The following is a 9,383-nucleotide window of genomic DNA, read 5'->3' as shown; positions in this document are numbered from 1 at the left end:
TGGCAGCATTTATATATTCCTTAACTGGCATTGCTTTTTTTTTTTTTTTTTTTTTGCTTAGTTGTGATTATTTATTAGCCAAGTGAACAAATACTGAAGATCAAAGGACCTCATCACATAGTAATGACACCCAATGAATTGATGGTTATTTTATTTACTTACGTGCAGTGGAGTGAAGTGCTTGGGGCAGATGTTCTGTTCAGGAAATTGTCTTCATAGTTTGAAACGAAAGTCCAAGGAAAGCAGAGTGTTACCTAAATCTGGTAGACAAGCATTGTTAGAAAGGTAAGGTTGCTTTACTCGGGAGGCTGGTAACCTGGGAGAAGGTGGACACTTGTCCAAAGGCCAACTCTCCAGTGCCGATCAGGGGGCAATAGCTTTTTAAGGGGAGGTTTGGGGGTGCCTGGATGGAGGGAGGGGGCTACTTTCAGAGCATCACAGTCAGCTCTGACATTGGCCATGCAGTGGTCTGATCAGCATCATTTTGATTAAGGACAGTTCATCTTCAGTTCCAGAGTCAGTGTGCTCCCATTTCCTTGAGGCCAGGTTTCAGAATTACACAAGTGGTAGCAGCCTATGTCGTGGCTCCAATCTGGTCACCATGTAGTTAACTTCTTCCACTTGATGGGGTTTCAATGTCTGCAAAACAGCTCAAGGCCATGGCTTAGAATATTGTCTATAGCCCACAAGGAGGAACTAAAAGTCCTTGACTTTCTTTAATGGCTACACTGTGATTATTCGGTCATTTTTGACTTCTTTCTTTTTCTTCTTCATGTTTTCATTTCTCTGATCAAATTTATTCTTCAGCTAAGGTTTTTCTAGACAAAAGGCTGGTGGAGGATGTGGGGGAGGATCTGTCCTGGGAAGGTCCCCTAGGGTAGCTTTGCTCTCCTTTAAGAGGAGAGAGTTGGGAGTGAGGTCTGTCTGGGACGGCACTAGTCCTTGTCCCTGGAGTTGGAGTTGAGGTGTGCTGCAGAAACTCTCTGAGCCTTAGCACTATAATATGTCCATAATGCACATTGCAGAGGATTTTTCTAAGGTGTATATAAAACACCTGTAAGCAGGTGCTCAAAAAATGACTCTGCTTCCTTCTTTTCACCACGGGCAGGATCTGGTGCCTGCAGACACCAGGCTCAGCACCTGAAAAGCTTTAGCTCTTCTCTTCCCTGGAGACTCTATGGAGCTGGGTGCCCTCACTGTCCCCTTGTCTGGAGAAGTTGAAGGATTTCTCCAGGCTCACACAGCTGGTGAGGGCCTCCAGGCTGTGTGGATCCAGGATCCGAGCTCTTTGCTTTATTGAGAGCTCCTGTGAGCAAGGGGTCCTGGTGAGTTTTGAGACTTTTCCCTGCCCCCTGCCCAAAGGAGGCAGTGACGAGTGCAGAAGACAGGGCAGAATGAAGACCTGCCAAAAAGAAGGGCAGAGCTGAGCATCTGGGCACCTGGGGGAGAGCAGTCCCAGGGTCACAGGAGATGGGGGTAGGGTTCCTGACAGACCCTGCCCTGGGGGAGGCCTGTGCACAGAACAGACCCCTGGACTAAAGCTGCACCAGGGTCAGAACTGAAGTCGTTTCAAGAGTCTTTGATATATAAGAGAGGAGATCTGGAAATTCCCCGAAGAGGCAAATGCCTTGCCCAAAGTGGCAGCTTTTGAGTTATTTTTCTTGGCAGATGATCCTTTGCAGGCAGTCTAAACTCACCATCACCCCTTGGTGACAGTTCCAAAAAGGGCATCAAGTCTAGAAGTGGCATTGGACCTGGGCAGCCAGACTGCTCTATGAAAGAGCTATTTCCATAGATACAGACTCTTTACAGGGAAACGGCGTGAGGTCACTTGGGACAGAAATAGAATCACTTGCATCTTATTTATTCCAGAATAAAGTGACTTTTAGGAGTTCCTCTCAGACAGCAGAAGAATTAAAGAGTTTCTGCCTTTCTATATGAGGATAAAGTATATAAAATTCTTTTTACACTTATCTATCTGAATGATCTTCCCAAAGAAAGCTGTTACTCATTTCATTGCAGATAAAGCATAATGACTGCATATCCAAGAAAAATGAGATTTATGATTTATAGTTTGAAATATAATATTTATTTGAAGAAAAGGAAATCTGTAAACACATGAACAGTAGAATTTATTTCCCACGATTATGCAAATGTTTCCTGCATCCTTTCCCAGGCTATTCCATTTTGTTTATAAAGAAGTGAATGCAAAAACCATTTTTAACAATATTTTTTATTATAAAAGTAATAACTATTCATTGAAGAGCCCTGGAAGCATAAAGAGGAACATAAAAGAGGAAACAAAAACCAACCCAACTTTCATGACCCAGCCTTGACTCTGGGTGTCATTCTTTTATTCACTCCTTTTATTCCTTGTTCTGTGCTTTTTTAAAAAAAGCTGCATTAATTTATGTAATTTTTTGCCTTTCTTAAGATTATACTCTGGCTAGTAGTAACATACCTACTTTTAATTCTGTTTTTAAATAAAATCATAATACATAATTCTAAACAAAGTTAAAATATGATTGTATTATAGTCATTCCTAAATTTGTGTTTTTCTTCACATAGCATTTATATATATATATATATATATATATATATATATATATATATATATATATTTCCCCATGTCATTACATTTGCTGTAGCCTATCACCTCACCACAAGCATCATTAATACTTGGTATAAGATCTTCAAATGTTTGTTCATATGTGAATGTGTACGTAAGCGGACAAATTTTTAACTTAAAATTAAAGGGGAAGTATTTGCTGGAGCCATGGGACATTTTCCTGCAACAGGATTCATACAGCGGTTACATGGAATCTTGGCTTTTCAGTTGTTTTTCCTTTCTTTTAATTTTGGAGGGCATGTGGATTTCTTCCCATTCTTCATTATTATGACAGTGAGCAGCCAGATTTGTTGAGCAGTAGGACGTGAACTGTTCCACAGCTACATTCCCCCAAGCCTCCTACGGTTTCAGTTGCCATCAATCACCGTTTGCATCCTGTGTGGGAATCAGATAGTTCTTAGAGTCTTCTGGTGCCCCCCAAATGCCAAAATAAAGAACAAGAAGACCAGTGGCTCCGAGAAGAAAAATTCGAGCAAAACAACTGATGCATAAGCATGAGAAAAAAATTCTATACCTTTACTTTGCAAAGTGTGTGTGTTCAGAAGGAATGCAAATTAAGACAGCATTATAAAATAAAAAATAGTAATGAGAACTATGACTAATAGGCAAAAGAAATATACGGCTGAAAATTTAAGAAATTACTAAAAAAGAAAAACTTCAATAGGCCTTTTACATTTTAATGCCATAACTGATGTGGCTGAGGGAAGTGCACCTAGAATTAAGTGAAAAAAATCGTCCAGACGTTATGGCAAGTTCATGAAAGAGCTTCATTTGAGTGCAGTAAAGACGCTATGTTCTGAATAAAGAAAAATACTTAGAAATGAAAATCTAACTGAAAATACTGCTGTTCATCCTGCTATAGTGACAGCCAAGAACTTATAGGCCAAGTTAAAAAGTAAGAATAAGTTCATCATTGTAGCATTTTTTGGTAACTTATGGGAGTCCAGAAATAAATAATGTTCCCTAAGAAGCCACATGTATATTCCAGGTGTTAAGGGGAGCCTTTGTGAGTAGAGAACTTTGGGACTTGTTACGCAAGGAAACCCAGATATCTGAGAAGTGATTTGGTTTGAAATATTGAGAAAAATCTTAAACTTTAATATGAACTAGCCAAAATTAATGTATGTGACCACACACCAGGCTCTCTCCATAGCTGCTCCAAATGCTGGGCTTGGTAGCCAGTCTAAGATGTTCAATCCACAATGGCAGTGCTTTCTCCAAGGATGGAATTGATTAGCGTCTATTACATGCCATGCCCTGGGAGATGCTTTGTGCTAAAGCAAGATGTGTCCTGGACATGGAGTTGACTCAGTAAATACCATGCTTTCCTGTGCAGAACCCCCTGGGTCTGTGAGTTTGCATGTGCAATGTCACCCTTGGCTGTGCTGTGGGACAGTCAGGGGCTTCGGCCTTGCTGTGGTGCCAGGAAGGTGGTTTAAACATGAAAAGTAGCATCTTACACAGAGAAACCCCCAACCCAAGAGCAAACTTAGACTCAAAACTCAGCTTTCTCATAAACTCAGCCATCTATCTCACACTTGGGTTTTTGTGTTTTTTCCCCTCTGCCTGGGCATTCAAAGGGTGTTACACAAATCCATGGTTTGGTTCACGTATTGTAGCAAAATGTCTTTAAGAAGCTCATGGAGAATATGGCCCATTTTCCTTGGCACGGCCTGGATGACAGCCCTCATGTTGCAGAGTTGAACCATGAGATCCAGAAAAGGTTTTCTGATGTCAAGCCTTCTGAAGGTGACTCAGCATGGTTCAGTTTGCCTGCATTGTCTGCCTGGCTGTGTGGGGGAAAGCTAGAAATAGAAGGTGTTGAGCTGCTGTTCCATTTAGCATAGAAAACTAAAGGACAATTTAAAATCCCAAAGGATAACTTTGGAATACCAGAGAATACCACCATTATTTTGGTAGAGGTACCATTCTGCAAAGCCCACGTTCAGACGTGCTAAACACAATGCCTGTCGTTGATACCTTAGTATGGGAAAAAAAAAATCAGGATTTTGATTCCAAAGGAAGAGAGTAATAAATTTCAAATAGGGTGTCCTTGTGGCTCAGTGGGTTAAGGAACTGATACTGTCTCTGCGAGGATGTGACCTCAGTGGGTTAAGTATCCTGTGTGGCTGTGGCTGCAGCGCAGTCCGCAGTTGCAGCTCTGATTTGACCCCTGTGCTGGGAACGTCTGTGTGCCATAGGTGCAGCCATAAGAGGAGAAAAAATATTCAAATAAACAATTGAATAAAAGATGATTTCTCTTTTTCTATTGTATTTTTTCCGTTTAGACTTTAAAATCCTTACTATCCAGTTGCGCTATTATTCAGTAATGTTAAAGTTTTGATTTGCTCTTTGGTTGTGGCTCATCCACGGGCTCCTCTACTTATTTATGTCCCTGCCTGGCATCTGAGGTTGTGACTCCTGGCTAAGGATCCCTTGGAGCCTTGAGGAGTCCCCAGTCTGTGTGGGTGGAGGGCTTTAGGAAACAAGGGCACAAGGGATGACTGTGAAGCTTCGGGAGAGCGTGGGACCCAAGAGAGCATCCCACAGTGGCCTGGGGAGGGGCATGGGTGAGCTGGAGGGCCCTGACAAGTGACAAGCAATAAAGCATCAGTGAGGGTGCTTACCAGGCCCAACGGCAAGACCTCAGGGCAGGGGTGCACTGGGGGTGTTCCCAGCCTTTCCAGGTCTCTCCTCCGGGAGTCTGGAGTTTGGAGACAGGATGGAGCTGGTTTCCTGATAACAGTGGTAAAGCAGTGGCAAATAACTGCTTTAAAAAATCAGAGTTTTGACCACCCTGGAACCCCTGGCTAATGAAATAGTTTGATCAGGTTATATTTCTTTTGAGATACGAACTTCTACTTTTAGAACAGCCTTAGATGTACAGAAAAGGCTGTGAAGACTGTTGTATTAGCTCAGGCTGCTATAGCAAAACACTGGCTTCAACAAAGGACATTTATTTTCTCAAAGTTCTGGAGGCTGGAAGTCTGAGATCAGGTGCCAGCCAGGTTGGGTTCTGCTGAGAGCCCCTTCCCCAGCTTTTAGGAGGCCAGCTTCTCGCAATGTCCCACAGGACACAAAACCATACATTCCTTAACGTGTTTAAGTGCACCTGGCATTCACGTTTAAATATTTCATTTAAAGCCACCCTGAAAGATGCAACCATGCCAAGCTCTGCCAGGATGTGGAGTCAGAAAACAAATAACCAACCAACAAAGCAACTGGTCAACCAAGCAACTAACCAGCCAAGCAACCAATCGACAGGTGAAATTGCTTTTTGGTCTCTGATGGACTTGAGGTTATAAGTGTACGTTTCTACTGTGCCCCCACCTCTCAGAGACCAGAGTCCTGAGCAACATGTAGGAAGATAGGTTACATCTAGCAAACAGCAGGCTTCTTTCCCGCGTCCACCTTGTTCCTCACTTCTTCCCTCCCTTTCTGACTTTCTGCTCCCTTATGTCTCAAAGGAAATAGAATGAGAAACATTTTTCTCTAGGAAACCCTCAGACTTTGCATATAAGACCCCTCCAGGGTCTGTGATGGCTGTGGAAGCCTGGTGCACGTCTGTTGTACCCAACTTCCTGCCCATGAACTCGCTTCCACTGGAGGCAACTCTGAATCACGGCTGTCAGGAACACTTGTCAGAGTTATTAAAAAAAAAATGCTTCCTGAAATATGTTAAGCCATATATTCAGATTTGACCCCTTTTGCCCCTTTCTTATTTTGTTTTTCCAAGATGTGACATCAATTATGCTTATAGAAGTAAGAAGTTCATCTTAGAGCCTTCAGTATTCTGCAAAATGTGGAGGTTAACTCTAAAGCTGCCAGGTGGGACTAGGATGACAAACTAAGAGAGTCAACGTAATACCCGGCACACAGCCTGGCACAGATGTTCTTTAAAATTTATTTTTAAGCATCCATTGTGTTTTGAGTTAAAAAAATTTGCAAGTTTGAAAGTCTGAAAAATCGACATCGCATAAACAATCTTTGGAAATTGAAACATTCTTAACTGAGTTATATATTTGGTTCCTACATGTCTTACTTTCTACGTGTATTCCTAAAACAGCTTATAAGACATTATTTAAAGGCAGGACTCTGTCTTACAGGATTCGCCATATGTTTCGACTCAGAGACCCTGATAGCCAGGATACACATTGGACAAAGGGTGAGAATTTCTTCATTTCTTCATAGCTGTGTCTTGTTAGAGGAATACATGGTGGTTTTGCTGTTATCTGGGAGTTTGGTTTGTACAGAGGGAGGTATGAAAGCAGAGCATCAGCTCACAGTTTGCCTCTCAGCCCCAAGTTTGCCCTCACAGCTGGATCTGCAGAAGGCAGGATGAACGTTTTGCATATTTTCACTGGCCCTCTGGCACCATGCTGTCGGTAGTGGCCACTGGAGGGACATTGCGAGAGGAAGGGACTTTCCTTCCTGGCTCTAGAGTGGCCTCCAAATGGGCTCCTGCAGGGGGTGTGGCCTCTCCAGCAGCCCAGCTCCTGAGACCTGGGGCATGTTCCTGCGTGAGCCTTCTGCTGCGTGGACCGCTGCCCGGCACCGGCTTGTGGGTGCTGGGTAGCCAGCCCTGGGCTTGGGCACCTGCAGCAGCACACCTGTCCATGGATGGCTTTCCCTGGCACTCCCCAGCAGGCTCCATAGGGCTGACTCCCAGCCGGTTCTACTTGTGTAATACCTCAGCATCTCCTCTGCCAGCCCTGAGACTGTCCTGCGGGTGCCCTGTTCTATAGGCCTGGGGGGGCGCTTATCTCAGAGCAGCAGGGGCTGCCCGCTCCCGCCTGCTACCCCGTATCCTCTGGAGGCCTCCTCCCGTCTCACTAGGTAATCCTCCTCTCTCTGGCCCCACTTCCAACTCAATGCCTGATGTTAAACTTTCCCCTTCTAAGTTGCCCCCTTCTATGTTACCGTGTGGTTTCTGTCTCCTGCTGGGACTCTAGCTGACACCGAGAGGATCATCTGTTGAGAAACAGAAATCCAAGTTTGAAAATTAAAACAACAACAACAACAACAAGCAAACAAACAAAAACCAGCAACAAATAAAGAGCATAGGGTTCCCACTCACGCCCCTTGAATCCTATTCCTCATCAGTTGGGGTATGTGGTTTGTGTGTATCTTTTCTTCTGCTCCTTTTGCTAAAATAGCTTCATAAATATTTCAAGGCAGTTTGCGTGCTTCATCTTCCCCAACGCTGATCAGCTTAAGGCATAAAATACCTCCACTCCAGGAAAGCGTTGGGCGCTGGGTCCCTCGATCGAGGGCTTGCCAGCCTGAGCTTGGTCAAGCTGGAAGCAATCTGGGAGTTAGGACAACTGAAAATGGGGCTGTGGGGGATGGAATTTTACCCAAGCTCATGTATGCGTGTTTGTGAATTCCTTGTGTCTCATTTTCTGACCTCAACCCGTAATCTCAAATGAAAAAAAAAAAAAAACAAAAAACAAAAAACCAAAACACCCTCCAGAGCTTCAAAGGAAAATTGCTTTTTAATTTCTTGGTGGAATGGCAGTGAAGAGCAGAGACCTCACAGCTGTACCGGATATGGATCTGGGCAATCACTAATGTTAGGTCTCTCCCGCGGAAGCCATCAGGACCCGCCAAGGTTAGGGTTTCCCGCTGCCCGGCAGCCAGACCGGGCATGACTGTCTGATTCTGATTTCTGGGAGTTGTTTTTCTCTCAGTAAGACTGGCTTTCCTCTCCCTCATCTGCGAAATAAAATAGAATTTGGATCCCTGTTTTTTAACTTTTAAAGGGAGCGGCGGTCCTCGTTGCATTCGCATCCCTGAATTCCCCCCAAGTCCTCCCCCGATCAGCCTGCAGCCGCCTTCCACATCTGCATGTGTGGATCAGGAGCCAGAAAACCTTTACGTGTGTGTGTGTGTGTGTGTGTGTGTGTGTGTGTCCCGTGTCTACTCATGAAGCCTCGTAGATGGGACATGTGTGACCAGGGGACCAAATGAAATGAAGGGAGCAGCATCTCCACAGCTGAAGGCCATAAAGCTGCACCCCCCTGTGTTTTCTGGAACATTGTCTTTCTTCCAAATGAGCCTGGGATTTTTCTGGGAAGGAGAGGGTGTGGTGTGTAAAGAGGAAAATGTGAGTTTCCCCTGGGGTCACTCACCGTGTGATCTTGGGGAGCCACCGCCCCACTCGGGGCGCGTCCACATGGGCAACGAGAAGGGTTGGGATTCCTTCGAGTTCAGGAATGTTATTACCTGAAGTTTCCTCCTAAATTCCTTGTAAAGGACCCCACCCTGGAAAGACTGTGGCAGCCACGGGTCCCCTGCCAAGCGTCTGTGTAGCCGTGTGCTGTGAAGGAAGCCATGCCCACCCACACTGGCCATGAGGATGAAGGTGGCCGAGCTCCTTGAGAATGTTCCACAGGTTGGAGTCCCCACAAGATGGTCTAGAAAAAAAGCGGGGTTGTGATTGAGGCTTTGGAAATAAAATTGGCAGAAGTCTCCAAGTAGGAGAGGGCTGGGGACAGGGGGCAGCTGGCACGCAGATGCCAGTCTGGGGGTTGGGGGGAGTGGGCTGTGAAGGAGAAGGGGGAGGGCTCTGAGATGCCTGTGTGGCTAAGCGCCCCTCTCTCGGGATTTGGAGCATTTGCTGGGAGACCCTGCTGTGCACTAAATGGATTCTCAGGAGTGTCCCAACCTTCTTAGGAGATGCTGAGGCCCCAGTGTCTGGGGAAACCCTCACCGTCATTTTCCAAAGAAGAAAGAGATTATGCAACAAGGTGGT

At 44.9% G+C, this 9,383-nt stretch overlaps 1 long non-coding RNA gene across 2 annotated transcripts; it reads right to left on the bottom strand.

Moving 5' to 3' along the window:
- Positions 1 to 2,629: 2,629 nt before the first annotated feature.
- Positions 2,630 to 7,938, bottom strand: LOC125122314 (uncharacterized). 2 transcript variants are annotated; one of them, XR_007133766.1, is made up of 4 exons: positions 7,707 to 7,938; positions 7,550 to 7,600; positions 5,257 to 5,365; positions 2,630 to 3,004 (listed from the first exon to the last, which is right to left on the bottom strand). It is a non-coding gene; the product is annotated as an uncharacterized LOC125122314 (long non-coding RNA). The 2 variants fall into 2 exon arrangements; XR_007133765.1 differs by having other exon boundaries at positions 7,858 to 7,938.
- Positions 7,939 to 9,383: the final 1,445 nt, after the last annotated feature.

The sequence above is a fragment of the Phacochoerus africanus genome, chromosome 3 (genome assembly GCF_016906955.1).
Source record: "Phacochoerus africanus isolate WHEZ1 chromosome 3, ROS_Pafr_v1, whole genome shotgun sequence".
NCBI classification, from domain to species: domain Eukaryota; kingdom Metazoa; phylum Chordata; class Mammalia; order Artiodactyla; family Suidae; genus Phacochoerus; species Phacochoerus africanus.
This window is presented reverse-complemented; position numbering and strand designations above follow the sequence as displayed.